This window comes from Ranitomeya variabilis, unplaced genomic scaffold (genome assembly GCF_051348905.1).
Source record: "Ranitomeya variabilis isolate aRanVar5 unplaced genomic scaffold, aRanVar5.hap1 Scaffold_552, whole genome shotgun sequence".
Classification (NCBI taxonomy): Eukaryota; Metazoa; Chordata; class Amphibia; order Anura; family Dendrobatidae; genus Ranitomeya; species Ranitomeya variabilis.
The window spans coordinates 162,649-176,584 of NW_027508188.1; the positions used below are offsets into that span (position 1 = coordinate 162,649).

Here is a 13,936-nt window from a genome sequence, read left to right on the forward strand (position 1 = left end):
GGTGTGCATGTGTTCAAGCTGTGCGCAACGCGTTTTGAATCTGCATAACCACACCCTCCATCCCCGTGAAGGTTCCGTGCGACAAAGCAAGCTCCATTTCCAGCTCCCTGTTCCAAAAATCCATTTAATATATGGTCCCCAAATAGGGGACGTATCAGATATTAAACTAATAAGAACAGACACTACACTTGATCTTGAGCCATTTGGCCGAGAAGAGATGATCAGAAATGGTTTGCCACTTGGGCCGCACCAAGGCCTACAACCGACACCCACTGTGGAGACGTAGCAAAAGATTGCCCCAGGGAAGACATTTCCAGAAACTCTGGATGATCTGTCGATGACAGTTCTGCGGTGTGCATGTGTTCAAGCTGTGCGAAACGCGTTTTGAATCTGCATAACCACACCCTCCACCCCCGTGATGGTTCCGTGCGACAAAGCAAGCTCCATTTCCAGCTCCCTGTTCCAAAAATCCATTTAATATATGGTCCCCAAATAGGGGACGTATCAGATATTAAACTAATAAGAACAGACACTACGCTTGATCTTGAGCCATTTGGCCGAGAAGAGATAATCAGAAATGATTTGCCACTTGGGCCGCACCAAGGCCTACAACCGACACCCACTGTGGAGACGTAGCAAAAGATTGCCGCAGGGAAGACATTTCCAGAAACTCTGGATGCTCTGTCGATGACAGTTCTGCGGTGTGCATGTGTTCAAGCTGTGCGCAACGCGTTTTGAATCTGCATAACCACACCCTCCATCCCCGTGAAGGTTCCGTGTGACAAAGCAAGCTCCATTTCCAGCTCCCTGTTCCAAAAATCCATTTAATATATGGTCCCCAAATAGGGGACGTATCAGATATTAAATTAATAAGAACAGGCACTACGCTTGATCTTGAGCCATTTGGCCGAGAAGAGATGATCAGAAATGGTTTGCCACTTGGGCCGCACCAAGGCCTAAAACCGACACCCACTGTGGAGACGTAGCAAAAGATTGCCGCAGGGAAGACATTTCCAGAAACTCTGGATGCTCTGTCGACGACAGTTCTGCGGTGTGCATGTGTTCAAGCTGTGCGCAACGCGTTTTGAATCTGCATAACCACACCCTCCATCCCCGTGAAGGTTCCGTGTGACAGATCAAGCTCCATTTCCAGCTCCCTGTTCCAAAAATCCATTTAATATATGGTCCCCAAATAGGGGACGTATCAGATATTAAACTAATAAGAACAGACACTACGCTTGATCTTGAGCCATTTGGCCGAGAAGAGATGATCAGAAATGGTTTGCCACTTGGGCCGCACCAAGGCCTACAACCGACATCCACTGTGGAGATGTAGCAAAAGATCGCCGCAGGGAAGACATTTCCAGAAACTCTGGATGCTCTATCGATGACAGTTCTGCGGTGTGCATGTGTTCAAGCTGTGCGCAACGCGTTTTGAATCTGCATAACCACACCCTCCATCCCTGTGAAGGTTAAGTGTGACAAAGCAAGCTCCATTTCCAGCTCCCTGTTCCAAAAATCCATTTAATATATGGTCCCCAAATAGGGGACCAATCAGATATTAAACTAATAAGAACAGACACTACGCTTGATCTTGAGCCATTTGGCCGAGAAGAGATGATCAGAAATGGTTTGCCATGGGCCGCACCAAGGCCTACAACCGACACCCACTGTGGAGACGTAGCAAAAGATTGCCGCAGGGAAGACATTTCCAGAAACTCTGGATGCTCTGTCGATGACAGTTCTGCGGTGTGCATGTGTTCAAGCTGTGCGCAACGCGTTTTGAATCTGCATAACCACACCCTCCATCCCTGTGAAGGTTAAGTGTGACAAAGCAAGCTCCATTTCCAGCTCCCTGTTCCAAAAATCCATTTAATATATGGTCCCCAAATAGGGGACCAATCAGATATTAAACTAATAAGAACAGACACTACGCTTGATCTTGAGCCATTTGGCCGAGAAGAGATGATCAGAAATGGTTTGCCATGGGCCGCACCAAGGCCTACAACCGACACCCACTGTGGAGACGTAGCAAAAGATTGCCGCAGGGAAGACATTTCCAGAAACTCTGGATGCTCTGTCGATGACAGTTCTGCGGTGTGCATGTGTTCAAGCTGTGCGCAACGCGTTTTGAATCTGCATAACCACACCCTCCATCCCTGTGAAGGTTAAGTGTGACAAAGCAAGCTCCATTTCCAGCTCCCTGTTCCAAAAATCCATTTAATATATGGTCCCCAAATAGGGGACGTATCAGATATTAAACTAATAAGAACAGGCACTACGCTTGATCTTGAGCCATTTGGCCGAGAAGAGATGATCAGAAATGGTTTGCCACTTGGGCCGCACCAAGACCTACAACCGACACCCACTGTGGAGATGTAGCAAAAGATTGCCGCAGGGAAGACATTTCCAGAAACTCTGGATGCTCTATCGATGACAGTTCTGCGGTGTGCATGTGTTCAAGCTGTGCGCAACGCGTTTTGAATCTGCATAACCACACCCTCCATCCCCATGAAGGTTCCGTGTGACAAAGCAAGCTCCATTTCCAGCTCCCTGTTCCAAAAATCCATTTAATATATGGTCCCCAAATAGGGGACGTATCAGATATTAAATTAATAAGAACAGGCACTACGCTTGATCTTGAGCCATTTGGCCGAGAAGAGATGATCAGAAATGGTTTGCCACTTGGGCCGCACCAAGGCCTACAACCGACACCCACTGTGGAGACGTAGCAAAAGATTGCCGCAGGGAAGACATTTCCAGAAACTCTGGATGCTCTGTCGACGACAGTTCTGCGGTGTGCATGTGTTCAAGCTGTGCGCAACGCGTTTTGAATCTGCATAACCACACCCTCCATCCCCGTGAAGGTTCCGTGTGACAGATCAAGCTCCATTTCCAGCTCCCTGTTCCAAAAATCCATTTAATATATGGTCCCCAAATAGGGGACGTATCAGATATTAAACTAATAAGAACAGACACTACGCTTGATCTTGAGCCATTTGGCCGAGAAGAGATGATCAGAAATGGTTTGCCACTTGGGCCGCACCAAGGCCTACAACCGACATCCACTGTGGAGATGTAGCAAAAGATCGCCGCAGGGAAGACATTTCCAGAAACTCTGGATGCTCTATCGATGACAGTTCTGCGGTGTGCATGTGTTCAAGCTGTGCGCAACGCGTTTTGAATCTGCATAACCACACCCTCCATCCCTGTGAAGGTTAAGTGTGACAAAGCAAGCTCCATTTCCAGCTCCCTGTTCCAAAAATCCATTTAATATATGGTCCCCAAATAGGGGACCAATCAGATATTAAACTAATAAGAACAGACACTACGCTTGATCTTGAGCCATTTGGCCGAGAAGAGATGATCAGAAATGGTTTGCCACGGGCCGCACCAAGGCCTACAACCGACACCCACTGTGGAGACGTAGCAAAAGATTGCCGCAGGGAAGACATTTCCAGAAACTCTGGATGCTCTGTCGATGACAGTTCTGCGGTGTGCATGTGTTCAAGCTGTGCGCAACGCGTTTTGAATCTGCATAACCACACCCTCCATCCCCGTGAAGGTTCCGTGTGACAGATCAAGCTCCATTTCCAGCTCCCTGTTCCAAAAATCCATTTAATATATGGTCCCCAAATAGGGGACGTATCAGATATTAAACTAATAAGAACAGGCACTACGCTTGATCTTGAGGCATTTGGCCGAGAAGAGATGATCAGAAATGGTTTGCCACTTGGGCCGCACCAAGGCCTACAACCGACACCCACTGTGGAGATGTAGCAAAAGATTGCCGCAGGGAAGACATTTCCAGAAACTCTGGATGCTCTATCGATGACAGTTCTGCGGTGTGCATGTGTTCAAGCTGTGCGCAACGCATTTTGAATCTGCCTAACCACACCCTCCATCCCCGTGAAGGTTCCGTGTGACAAAGCAAGCTCCATTTCCAGCTCCCTGTTCCAAAAATCCATTTAATATATGGTCCCCAAATAGGGGACGTATCAGATATTAAATTAATAAGAACAGGCACTACGCTTGATCTTGAGCCATTTGGCCGAGAAGAGATGATCAGAAATGGTTTGCCACTTGGGCCGCACCAAGGCCTACAACCGACACCCACTGTGGAGACGTAGCAAAAGATTGCCGCAGGGAAGACATTTCCAGAAACTCTGGATGCTCTGTCGACGACAGTTCTGCGGTGTGCATGTGTTCAAGCTGTGCGCAACGCGTTTTGAATCTGCATAACCACACCCTCCATCCCCGTGAAGGTTCCGTGTGACAGATCAAGCTCCATTTCCAGCTCCCTGTTCCAAAAATCCATTTAATATATGGTCCCCAAATAGGGGACGTATCAGATATTAAACTAATAAGAACAGACACTACGCTTGATCTTGAGCCATTTGGCCGAGAAGAGATGATCAGAAATGGTTTGCCACTTGGGCCGCACCAAGGCCTACAACCGACATCCACTGTGGAGATGTAGCAAAAGATCGCCGCAGGGAAGACATTTCCAGAAACTCTGGATGCTCTGTCGACGACAGTTCTGCGGTGTGCATGTGTTCAAGCTGTGCGCAACGCATTTTGAATCTGCCTAACCACACCCTCCATCCCCGTGAAGGTTCCGTGTGACAAAGCAAGCTCCATTTCCAGCTCCCTGTTCCAAAAATCCATTTAATATATGGTCCCCAAATAGGGGACGCATCAGATATTAAACTAATAAGAACAGACACTACGCTTGATCTTGAGCCATTTGGCCGAGAAGAGATGATCAGAAATGGTTTGCCACTTGGACCGCACCAAGGCCTACAACCGACATCCACTGTGGAGACGTAGCAAAAGATTGCCGCAGGGAAGACATTTCCAGAAACTCTGGATGCTCTGTCGATGACAGTTCTGCGGTGTGCATGTGTTCAAGCTGTGCGCAACGCGTTTTGAATCTGCATAACCACACCCTCCATCCCCGTGAAGGTTCCGTGCGACAAAGCAAGCTCCATTTCCAGCTCCCTGTTCCAAAAATCCATTTAATATATGGTCCCCAAATAGGGGACGTATCAGATATTAAACTAATAAGAACAGACACTACGCTTGATCTTGAGCCATTTGGCCGAGAAGAGATGATCAGAAATGGTTTGCCACTTGGGCCGCACCAAGGCCTACAACCGACACCCACTGTGGAGACGTAGCAAAAGATTGCCGCAGGGAAGACATTTCCAGAAACTCTGGATGCTCTGTTGATGACAGTTCTGCGGTGTGCATGTGTTCAAGCTGTGCGCAACGCGTTTTGAATCTGCATAACCACACCCTCCATCCCCGTGAAGGTTCCGTGTGACAAAGCAAGCTCCATTTCCAGCTCCCTGTTCCAAAAATCCATTTAATATATGGTCCCCAAATAGGGGACGTATCAGATATTAAACTAATAAGAACAGACACTACGCTTGATCTTGAGCCATTTGGCCGAGAAGAGATGATCAGAAATGGTTTGCCACTTGGGCCGCACCAAGGCCTACAACCGACACCCACTGTGGAGACGTAGCAAAAGATTGCCGCAGGGAAGACATTTCCAGAAACTCTGGATGCTCTGTTGATGACAGTTCTGCGGTGTGCATGTGTTCAAGCTGTGCGCAACGCGTTTTGAATCTGCATAACCACACCCTCCATCCCCGTGAAGGTTCCGTGTGACAAAGCAAGCTCCATTTCCAGCTCCCTGTTCCAAAAATCCATTTAATACATGGTCCCCAAATAGGGGACGTATCAGATATTAAACTAATAAGAACAGACACTACGCTTGATCTTGAGCCATTTGGCCGAGAAGAGATGATCAGAAATGGTTTGCCACTTGGGCCGCACCAAGGCCTACAACCGACACCCACTGTGGAGACGTAGCAAAAGATTGCCGCAGGGAAGACATTTCCAGAAACTCTGGATGCTCTGTTGATGACAGTTCTGCGGTGTGCATGTGTTCAAGCTGTGCGCAACGCGTTTTGAATCTGCATAACCACACCCTCCATCCCCGTGAAGGTTCCGTGTGACAAAGCAAGCTCCATTTCCAGCTCCCTGTTCCAAAAATCCATTTAATATATGGTCCCCAAATAGGGGACGTATCAGATATTAAACTAATAAGAACAGACACTACGCTTGATCTTGAGCCATTTGGCCGAGAAGAGATGATCAGAAATGGTTTGCCACTTGGGCCGCACCAAGGCCTACAACCGACACCCACTGTGGAGACGTAGCAAAAGATTGCCGCAGGGAAGACATTTCCAGAAACTCTGGATGCTCTGTCGATGACAGTTCTGCGGTGTGCATGTGTTCAAGCTGTGCGCAACGCGTTTTGAATCTGCATAACCACACCCTCCATCCCCGTGAAGGTTCCGTGTGACAAAGCAAGCTCCATTTCCAGCTCCCTGTTCCAAAAATCCATTTAATACATGGTCCCCAAATAGGGGACGTATCAGATATTAAACTAATAAGAACCAGACACTACGCTTGATCTTGATCCATTTGGCCGAGAAGAGATGATCAGAAATGGTTTGCCACTTGGGCCGCACCAAGGCCTACAACCGACACCCACTGTTAAGACGTAGCAAAAGATTGCCGCAGGGAAGACATTTCCAGAAACTCTGGATGCTCTGTTGATGACAGTTCTGCGGTGTGCATGTGTTCAAGCTGTGCGCAACGCGTTTTGAATCTGCATAACCACACCCTCCATCCCCGTGAAGGTTCCGTGTGACAAAGCAAGCTCCATTTCCAGCTCCCTGTTCCAAAAATCCATTTAATATATGGTCCCCAAATAGGGGACGTAACAGATATTAAACTAATAAGAACAGACACTACGCTTGATCTTGAGCCATTTGGCCGAGAAGAGATGATCAGAAATGGTTTGCCACTTGGGCCGCACCAAGGCCTACAACCGACACCCACTGTGGAGACGTAGCAAAAGATTGCCGCAGGGAAGACATTTCCAGAAACTCTGGATGCTCTGTCGATGACAGTTCTGCGGTGTGCATGTGTTCAAGCTGTGCGCAACGCGTTTTGAATCTGCATAACCACACCCTCCATCCCCGTGAAGGTTCTGTGTGACAAAGCAAGCTCCATTTCCAGCTCCCTGTTCCAAAAATCCATTTAATATATGGTCCCCAAATAGGGGACGTATCAGATATTAAACTAATAAGAACAGACACTACGCTTGATCTTGAGCCATTTGGCCGAGAAGAGATGATCAGAAATGGTTTGCCACTTGGGCCGCACCAAGGCCTACAACCGACACCCACTGTGGAGACGTAGCAAAAGATTGCCGCAGGGAAGACATTTCCAGAAACTCTGGATGCTCTGTCGATGACAGTTCTGCGGTGTGCATGTGTTCAAGCTCTGCGCAACGCGTTTTGAATCTGCATAACCACACCCTCCATCCCCGTGAAGGTTCCGTGCGACAAAGCAAGCTCCATTTCCAGCTCCCTGTTCCAAAAATCCATTTAATATATGGTCCCCAAATAGGGGACGTATCAGATATTAAACTAATAAGAACAGACACTACGCTTGATCTTGAGCCATTTGGCCGAGAAGAGATGATCAGAAATGGTTTGCCACTTGGGCCGCACCAAGGCCTACAACCGACACCCACTGTGGAGACGTAGCAAAAGATTGCCGCAGGGAAGACATTTCCAGAAACTCTGGATGCTCTGTCGACGACAGTTCTGCGGTGTGCATGTGTTCAAGCTGTGCGCAACGCGTTTTGAATCTGCATAACCACACCCTCCATCCCCGTGAAGGTTCCGTGTGACAGATCAAGCTCCATTTCCAGCTCCCTGTTCCAAAAATCCATTTAATATATGGTCCCCAAATAGGGGACGTATCAGATATTAAACTAATAAGAACAGACACTACGCTTGATCTTGAGCCATTTGGCCGAGAAGAGATGATCAGAAATGGTTTGCCACTTGGGCCGCACCAAGGCCTACAACCGACATCCACTGTGGAGATGTAGCAAAAGATCGCCGCAGGGAAGACATTTCCAGAAACTCTGGATGCTCTATCGATGACAGTTCTGCGGTGTGCATGTGTTCAAGCTGTGCGCAACGCATTTTGAATCTGCATAACCACACCCTCCATCCCTGTGAAGGTTAAGTGTGACAAAGCAAGCTCCATTTCCAGCTCCCTGTTCCAAAAATCCATTTAATATATGGTCCCCAAATAGGGGACCAATCAGATATTAAACTAATAAGAACAGACACTACGCTTGATCTTGAGCCATTTGGCCGAGAAGAGATGATCAGAAATGGTTTGCCACGGGCCGCACCAAGGCCTACAACCGACACCCACTGTGGAGACGTAGCAAAAGATTGCCGCAGGGAAGACATTTCCAGAAACTCTGGATGCTCTGTCGATGACAGTTCTGCGGTGTGCATGTGTTCAAGCTGTGCGCAACGCGTTTTGAATCTACATAACCACACCCTCCATCCCCATGAAGGTTCCGTGTGACAAAGCAAGCTCCATTTCCAGCTCCCTGTTCCAAAAATCCATTTAATATATGGTCCCCAAATAGGGGACGTATCAGATATTAAACTAATAAGAACAGGCACTACGCTTGATCTTGAGCCATTTGGCCGAGAAGAGATGATCAGAAATGGTTTGCCACTTGGGCCGCACCAAGACCTACAACCGACACCCACTGTGGAGATGTAGCAAAAGATTGCCGCAGGGAAGACATTTCCAGAAACTCTGGATGCTCTATCGATGACAGTTCTGCGGTGTGCATGTGTTCAAGCTGTGCGCAACGCGTTTTGAATCTGCATAACCACACCCTCCATCCCCATGAAGGTTCCGTGTGACAAAGCAAGCTCCATTTCCAGCTCCCTGTTCCAAAAATCCATTTAATATATGGTCCCCAAATAGGGGATGTATCAGATATTAAACTAATAAGAACAGGCACTACGCTTGATCTTGAGCCATTTGGCCGAGAAGAGATGATCAGAAATGGTTTGCCACTTGGGCCGCACCAAGACCTACAACCGACACCCACTGTGGAGATGTAGCAAAAGATTGCCGCAGGGAAGACATTTCCAGAAACTCTGGATGCTCTATCGATGACAGTTCTGCGGTGTGCATGTGTTCAAGCTGTGCGCAACGCGTTTTGAATCTGCATAACCACACCCTCCATCCCCATGAAGGTTCCGTGTGACAAAGCAAGCTCCATTTCCAGCTCCCTGTTCCAAAAATCCATTTAATATATGGTCCCCAAATAGGGGACGTATCAGATATTAAATTAATAAGAACAGGCACTACGCTTGATCTTGAGCCATTTGGCCGAGAAGAGATGATCAGAAATGGTTTGCCACTTGGGCCGCACCAAGGCCTACAACCGACACCCACTGTGGAGACGTAGCAAAAGATTGCCGCAGGGAAGACATTTCCAGAAACTCTGGATGCTCTGTCGACGACAGTTCTGCGGTGTGCATGTGTTCAAGCTGTGCGCAACGCGTTTTGAATCTGCATAACCACACCCTCCATCCCCGTGAAGGTTCTGTGTGACAGATCAAGCTCCATTTCCAGCTCCCTGTTCCAAAAATCCATTTAATATATGGTCCCCAAATAGGGGACGTATCAGATAAGAACAGACACTACGCTTGATCTTGAGCCATTTGGCCGAGAAGAGATGATCAGAAATGGTTTGCCACTTGGGCCGCACCAAGGCCTACAACCGACATCCACTGTGGAGATGTAGCAAAAGATCGCCGCAGGGAAGACATTTCCAGAAACTCTGGATGCTCTGTCGACGACAGTTCTGCGGTGTGCATGTGTTCAAGCTGTGCGCAACGCATTTTGAATCTGCCTAACCACACCCTCCATCCCCGTGAAGGTTCCGTGTGACAAAGCAAGCTCCATTTCCAGCTCCCTGTTCCAAAAATCCATTTAATATATGGTCCCCAAATAGGGGACGCATCAGATATTAAACTAATAAGAACAGACACTACGCTTGATCTTGAGCCATTTGGCCGAGAAGAGATGATCAGAAATGGTTTGCCACTTGGGCCGCACCAAGGCCTACAACCGACATCCACTGTGGAGACGTAGCAAAAGATCGCCGCAGGGAAGACATTTCCAGAAACTCTGGATGCTCTATCGATGACAGTTCTGCGGTGTGCATGTGTTCAAGCTGTGCGCAACGCGTTTTGAATCTGCATAACCACACCCTCCATCCCCGTGAAGGTTCCGTGCGACAAAGCAAGCTCCATTTCCAGCTCCCTGTTCCAAAAATCCATTTAATATATGGTCCCCAAATAGGGGACGTATCAGATATTAAACTAATAAGAACAGACACTACACTTGATCTTGAGCCATTTGGCCGAGAAGAGTTGATCAGAAATGGTTTGCCACTTGGGCCGCACCAAGGCCTACAACCGACACCCACTGTGGAGACGTAGCAAAAGATTGCCGCAGGGAAGACATTTCCAGAAACTCTGGATGCTCTGTTGATGACAGTTCTGCGGTGTGCATGTGTTCAAGCTGTGCGCAACGCGTTTTGAATCTGCATAACCACACCCTCCAGTCCCGTGAAGGTTCCGTGTGACAAAGCAAGCTCCATTTCCAGCTCCCTGTTCCAAAAATCCATTTAATATATGGTCCCCAAATAGGGGACGTATCAGATATTAAACTAATAAGAACAGACACTACGCTTGATCTTGAGCCATTTGGCCGAGAAGAGATGATCAGAAATGGTTTGCCACTTGGGCCGCACCAAGGCCTACAACCGACACCCACTGTGGAGACGTAGCAAAAGATTGCCGCAGGGAAGACATTTCCAGAAACTCTGGATGATCTGTCGATGACAGTTCTGCGGTGTGCATGTGTTCAAGCTGTGCGAAACGCATTTTGAATCTGCATAACCACACCCTCCACCCCCGTGAAGGTTCCGTGCGACAAAGCAAGCTCCATTTCCAGCTCCCTGTTCCAAAAATCCATTTAATATATGGTCCCCAAATAGGGGACGTATCAGATATTAAACTAATAAGAACAGACACTACGCTTGATCTTGAGCCATTTGGCCGAGAAGAGATGATCAGAAATGGTTTGCCACTTGGGCCGCACCAAGGCCTACAACCGACACCCACTGTGGAGACGTAGCAAAAGATTGCCGCAGGGAAGACATTTCCAGAAACTCTGGATGCTCTGTCGATGACAGTTCTGCGGTGTGCATGTGTTCAAGCTGTGCGCAACGCGTTTTGAATCTGCATAACCACACCCTCCATCCCCGTGAAGGTTCCGTGTGACAAAGCAAGCTCCATTTCCAGCTCCCTGTTCCAAAAATCCATTTAATATATGGTCCCCAAATAGGGGACGTATCAGATATTAAACTAATAAGAACAGACACTACGCTTGATCTTGATCCATTTGGCCGAGAAGAGATGATCAGAAATGGTTTGCCACTTGGGCCGCACCAAGGCCTACAACCGACACCCACTGTTAAGACGTAGCAAAAGATTGCCGCAGGGAAGACATTTCCAGAAACTCTGGATGCTCTGTTGATGACAGTTCTGCGGTGTGCATGTGTTCAAGCTGTGCGCAACGCGTTTTGAATCTGCATAACCACACCCTCCATCCCCGTGAAGGTTCCGTGTGACAAAGCAAGCTCCATTTCCAGCTCCCTGTTCCAAAAATCCATTTAATATATGGTCCCCAAATAGGGGACGTAACAGATATTAAACTAATAAGAACAGACACTACGCTTGATCTTGAGCCATTTGGCCGAGAAGAGATGATCAGAAATGGTTTGACACTTGGGCCGCACCAAGGCCTACAACCGACACCCACTGTGGAGACGTAGCAAAAGATTGCCGCAGGGAAGACATTTCCAGAAACTCTGGATGCTCTGTCGATGACAGTTCTGCGGTGTGCATGTGTTCAAGCTGTGCGCAACGCGTTTTGAATCTGCATAACCACACCCTCCATCCCCGTGAAGGTTCCGTGTGACAAAGCAAGCTCCATTTCCAGCTCCCTGTTCCAAAAATCCATTTAATATATGGTCCCCAAATAGGGGACGTATCAGATATTAAACTAATAAGAACAGACACTACGCTTGATCTTGAGCCATTTGGCCGAGAAGAGATGATCAGAAATGGTTTGCCACTTGGGCCGCACCAAGGCCTACAACCGACACCCACTGTGGAGACGTAGCAAAAGATTGCCGCAGGGAAGACATTTCCAGAAACTCTGGATGCTCTGTCGATGACAGTTCTGCGGTGTGCATGTGTTCAAGCTCTGCGCAACGCGTTTTGAATCTGCATAACCACACCCTCCATCCCCGTGAAGGTTCCGTGCGACAAAGCAAGCTCCATTTCCAGCTCCCTGTTCCAAAAATCCATTTAATATATGGTCCCCAAATAGGGGACGTATCAGATATTAAACTAATAAGGACAGACACTACACTTGATCTTGAGCCATTTGGCCGAGAAGAGTTGATCAGAAATGGTTTGCCACTTGGGCCGCACCAAGGCCTACAACCGACACCCACTGTGGAGACGTAGCAAAAGATTGCCGCAGGGAAGACATTTCCAGAAACTCTGGATGCTCTGTCGATGACAGTTCTGCGGTGTGCATGTGTTCAAGCTGTGCGCAACGCGTTTTGAATCTGCATAACCACACCCTCCATCCCCGTGAAGGTTCCGTGTGACAAAGCAAGCTCCATTTCCAGCTCCCTGTTCCAAAAATCCATTTAATATATGGTCCCCAAATAGGGGACGTATCAGATATTAAACTAATAAGAACAGACACTACGCTTGATCTTGAGCCATTTGGCCAAGAAGAGATGATCAGAAATGGTTTGCCACTTGGGCCGCACCAAGGCCTACAACCGACACCCACTGTGGAGACGTAGCAAAAGATTGCCGCAGGGAAGACATTTCCAGAAACTCTGGATGATCTGTCGATGACAGTTCTGCGGTGTGCATGTGTTCAAGCTGTGTGAAACGCGTTTTGAATCTGCATAACCACACCCTCCACCCCCGTGATGGTTCCGTGCGACAAAGCAAGCTCCATTTCCAGCTCCCTGTTCCAAAAATCCATTTAATATATGGTCCCCAAATAGGGGACGTATCAGATATTAAACTAATAAGAACAGACACTACGCTTGATCTTGAGCCATTTGGCCGAGAAGAGATGATCAGAAATGATTTGCCACTTGGGCCGCACCAAGGCCTACAACCGACACCCACTGTGGAGACGTAGCAAAAGATTGCCGCAGGGAAGACATTTCCAGAAACTCTGGATGCTCTGTCGATGACAGTTCTGCGGTGTGCATGTGTTCAAGCTGTGCGCAACGCGTTTTGAATCTGCATAACCACACCCTCCATCCCCGTGAAGGTTCCGTGTGACAAAGCAAGCTCCATTTCCAGCTCCCTGTTCCAAAAATCCATTTAATATATGGTCCCCAAATAGGGGACGTATCAGATATTAAACTAATAAGAACAGACACTACGCTTGATCTTGAGCCATTTGGCCGAGAAGAGATGATCAGAAATGGTTTGCCACTTGGGCCGCACCAAGGCCTACAACCGACACCCACTGTGGAGACGTAGCAAAAGATTGCCGCAGGGAAGACATTTCCAGAAACTCTGGATGCTCTGTCGATGACAGTTCTGCGGTGTGCATGTGTTCAAGCTGTGCGCAACGCGTTTTGAATCTGCATAACCACACCCTCCATCCCCGTGAAGGTTCCGTGTGACAAAGCAAGCTCCATTTCCAGCTCCCTGTTCCAAAAATCCATTTAATATATGGTCCCCAAATAGGGGACGTATCAGATATTAAACTAATAAGAACAGACACTACGCTTGATCTTGAGCCATTTGGCCGAGAAGAGATGATCAGAAATGGTTTGCCACTTGGGCCGCACCAAGGCCTACAACCGACATCCACTGTGAGACGTAGCAAAAGATTGCCGCAGGGA

At 48.0% G+C, this 13,936-nt stretch overlaps 40 pseudogenes; all 40 read right to left on the reverse strand.

Moving 5' to 3' along the window:
- Positions 1–45: 45 nt before the first annotated feature.
- On the reverse strand, positions 46–219 carry LOC143790934 (U2 spliceosomal RNA; annotated as a pseudogene).
- Positions 220–357: 138 nt separating this feature from the next.
- On the reverse strand, positions 358–569 carry LOC143790919 (U2 spliceosomal RNA; annotated as a pseudogene).
- A 176-nt stretch (positions 570–745) lies between these two features.
- On the reverse strand, positions 746–919 carry LOC143791183 (U2 spliceosomal RNA; annotated as a pseudogene).
- Positions 920–1,117: 198 nt separating this feature from the next.
- On the reverse strand, positions 1,118–1,269 carry LOC143791091 (U2 spliceosomal RNA; annotated as a pseudogene).
- Positions 1,270–1,445: 176 nt separating this feature from the next.
- Positions 1,446–1,619, reverse strand: LOC143791030 (U2 spliceosomal RNA; annotated as a pseudogene).
- A 174-nt stretch (positions 1,620–1,793) lies between these two features.
- LOC143791031 (U2 spliceosomal RNA) lies at positions 1,794–1,967 on the reverse strand (annotated as a pseudogene).
- Positions 1,968–2,141: 174 nt separating this feature from the next.
- Positions 2,142–2,315, reverse strand: LOC143790793 (U2 spliceosomal RNA; annotated as a pseudogene).
- A 176-nt stretch (positions 2,316–2,491) lies between these two features.
- Positions 2,492–2,665, reverse strand: LOC143791171 (U2 spliceosomal RNA; annotated as a pseudogene).
- Positions 2,666–2,863: 198 nt separating this feature from the next.
- On the reverse strand, positions 2,864–3,015 carry LOC143791092 (U2 spliceosomal RNA; annotated as a pseudogene).
- Positions 3,016–3,191: 176 nt separating this feature from the next.
- LOC143791032 (U2 spliceosomal RNA) lies at positions 3,192–3,365 on the reverse strand (annotated as a pseudogene).
- A 196-nt stretch (positions 3,366–3,561) lies between these two features.
- On the reverse strand, positions 3,562–3,713 carry LOC143791222 (U2 spliceosomal RNA; annotated as a pseudogene).
- A 176-nt stretch (positions 3,714–3,889) lies between these two features.
- LOC143791196 (U2 spliceosomal RNA) lies at positions 3,890–4,063 on the reverse strand (annotated as a pseudogene).
- A 198-nt stretch (positions 4,064–4,261) lies between these two features.
- Positions 4,262–4,413, reverse strand: LOC143791093 (U2 spliceosomal RNA; annotated as a pseudogene).
- A 176-nt stretch (positions 4,414–4,589) lies between these two features.
- LOC143791039 (U2 spliceosomal RNA) lies at positions 4,590–4,763 on the reverse strand (annotated as a pseudogene).
- Positions 4,764–4,939: 176 nt separating this feature from the next.
- Positions 4,940–5,113, reverse strand: LOC143791232 (U2 spliceosomal RNA; annotated as a pseudogene).
- A 176-nt stretch (positions 5,114–5,289) lies between these two features.
- LOC143790893 (U2 spliceosomal RNA) lies at positions 5,290–5,463 on the reverse strand (annotated as a pseudogene).
- Positions 5,464–5,639: 176 nt separating this feature from the next.
- Positions 5,640–5,813, reverse strand: LOC143790969 (U2 spliceosomal RNA; annotated as a pseudogene).
- Positions 5,814–5,989: 176 nt separating this feature from the next.
- On the reverse strand, positions 5,990–6,163 carry LOC143790894 (U2 spliceosomal RNA; annotated as a pseudogene).
- Positions 6,164–6,339: 176 nt separating this feature from the next.
- LOC143791234 (U2 spliceosomal RNA) lies at positions 6,340–6,514 on the reverse strand (annotated as a pseudogene).
- Positions 6,515–6,690: 176 nt separating this feature from the next.
- Positions 6,691–6,864, reverse strand: LOC143791113 (U2 spliceosomal RNA; annotated as a pseudogene).
- A 176-nt stretch (positions 6,865–7,040) lies between these two features.
- LOC143790814 (U2 spliceosomal RNA) lies at positions 7,041–7,214 on the reverse strand (annotated as a pseudogene).
- Positions 7,215–7,390: 176 nt separating this feature from the next.
- Positions 7,391–7,564, reverse strand: LOC143791241 (U2 spliceosomal RNA; annotated as a pseudogene).
- Positions 7,565–7,762: 198 nt separating this feature from the next.
- Positions 7,763–7,914, reverse strand: LOC143791095 (U2 spliceosomal RNA; annotated as a pseudogene).
- A 176-nt stretch (positions 7,915–8,090) lies between these two features.
- On the reverse strand, positions 8,091–8,264 carry LOC143790999 (U2 spliceosomal RNA; annotated as a pseudogene).
- A 174-nt stretch (positions 8,265–8,438) lies between these two features.
- Positions 8,439–8,612, reverse strand: LOC143790997 (U2 spliceosomal RNA; annotated as a pseudogene).
- Positions 8,613–8,788: 176 nt separating this feature from the next.
- LOC143791121 (U2 spliceosomal RNA) lies at positions 8,789–8,962 on the reverse strand (annotated as a pseudogene).
- Positions 8,963–9,138: 176 nt separating this feature from the next.
- LOC143791172 (U2 spliceosomal RNA) lies at positions 9,139–9,312 on the reverse strand (annotated as a pseudogene).
- A 198-nt stretch (positions 9,313–9,510) lies between these two features.
- LOC143791238 (U2 spliceosomal RNA) lies at positions 9,511–9,651 on the reverse strand (annotated as a pseudogene).
- Positions 9,652–9,827: 176 nt separating this feature from the next.
- On the reverse strand, positions 9,828–10,001 carry LOC143791040 (U2 spliceosomal RNA; annotated as a pseudogene).
- Positions 10,002–10,177: 176 nt separating this feature from the next.
- Positions 10,178–10,351, reverse strand: LOC143791060 (U2 spliceosomal RNA; annotated as a pseudogene).
- Positions 10,352–10,527: 176 nt separating this feature from the next.
- LOC143790906 (U2 spliceosomal RNA) lies at positions 10,528–10,701 on the reverse strand (annotated as a pseudogene).
- A 176-nt stretch (positions 10,702–10,877) lies between these two features.
- Positions 10,878–11,051, reverse strand: LOC143791140 (U2 spliceosomal RNA; annotated as a pseudogene).
- A 176-nt stretch (positions 11,052–11,227) lies between these two features.
- On the reverse strand, positions 11,228–11,401 carry LOC143791153 (U2 spliceosomal RNA; annotated as a pseudogene).
- Positions 11,402–11,577: 176 nt separating this feature from the next.
- Positions 11,578–11,751, reverse strand: LOC143791114 (U2 spliceosomal RNA; annotated as a pseudogene).
- Positions 11,752–11,927: 176 nt separating this feature from the next.
- Positions 11,928–12,101, reverse strand: LOC143790895 (U2 spliceosomal RNA; annotated as a pseudogene).
- A 176-nt stretch (positions 12,102–12,277) lies between these two features.
- On the reverse strand, positions 12,278–12,451 carry LOC143790964 (U2 spliceosomal RNA; annotated as a pseudogene).
- A 176-nt stretch (positions 12,452–12,627) lies between these two features.
- Positions 12,628–12,801, reverse strand: LOC143790936 (U2 spliceosomal RNA; annotated as a pseudogene).
- Positions 12,802–12,939: 138 nt separating this feature from the next.
- LOC143790810 (U2 spliceosomal RNA) lies at positions 12,940–13,151 on the reverse strand (annotated as a pseudogene).
- A 176-nt stretch (positions 13,152–13,327) lies between these two features.
- On the reverse strand, positions 13,328–13,501 carry LOC143790896 (U2 spliceosomal RNA; annotated as a pseudogene).
- A 176-nt stretch (positions 13,502–13,677) lies between these two features.
- LOC143790898 (U2 spliceosomal RNA) lies at positions 13,678–13,851 on the reverse strand (annotated as a pseudogene).
- Between the last annotated feature and the right edge of the window lie 85 nt (positions 13,852–13,936).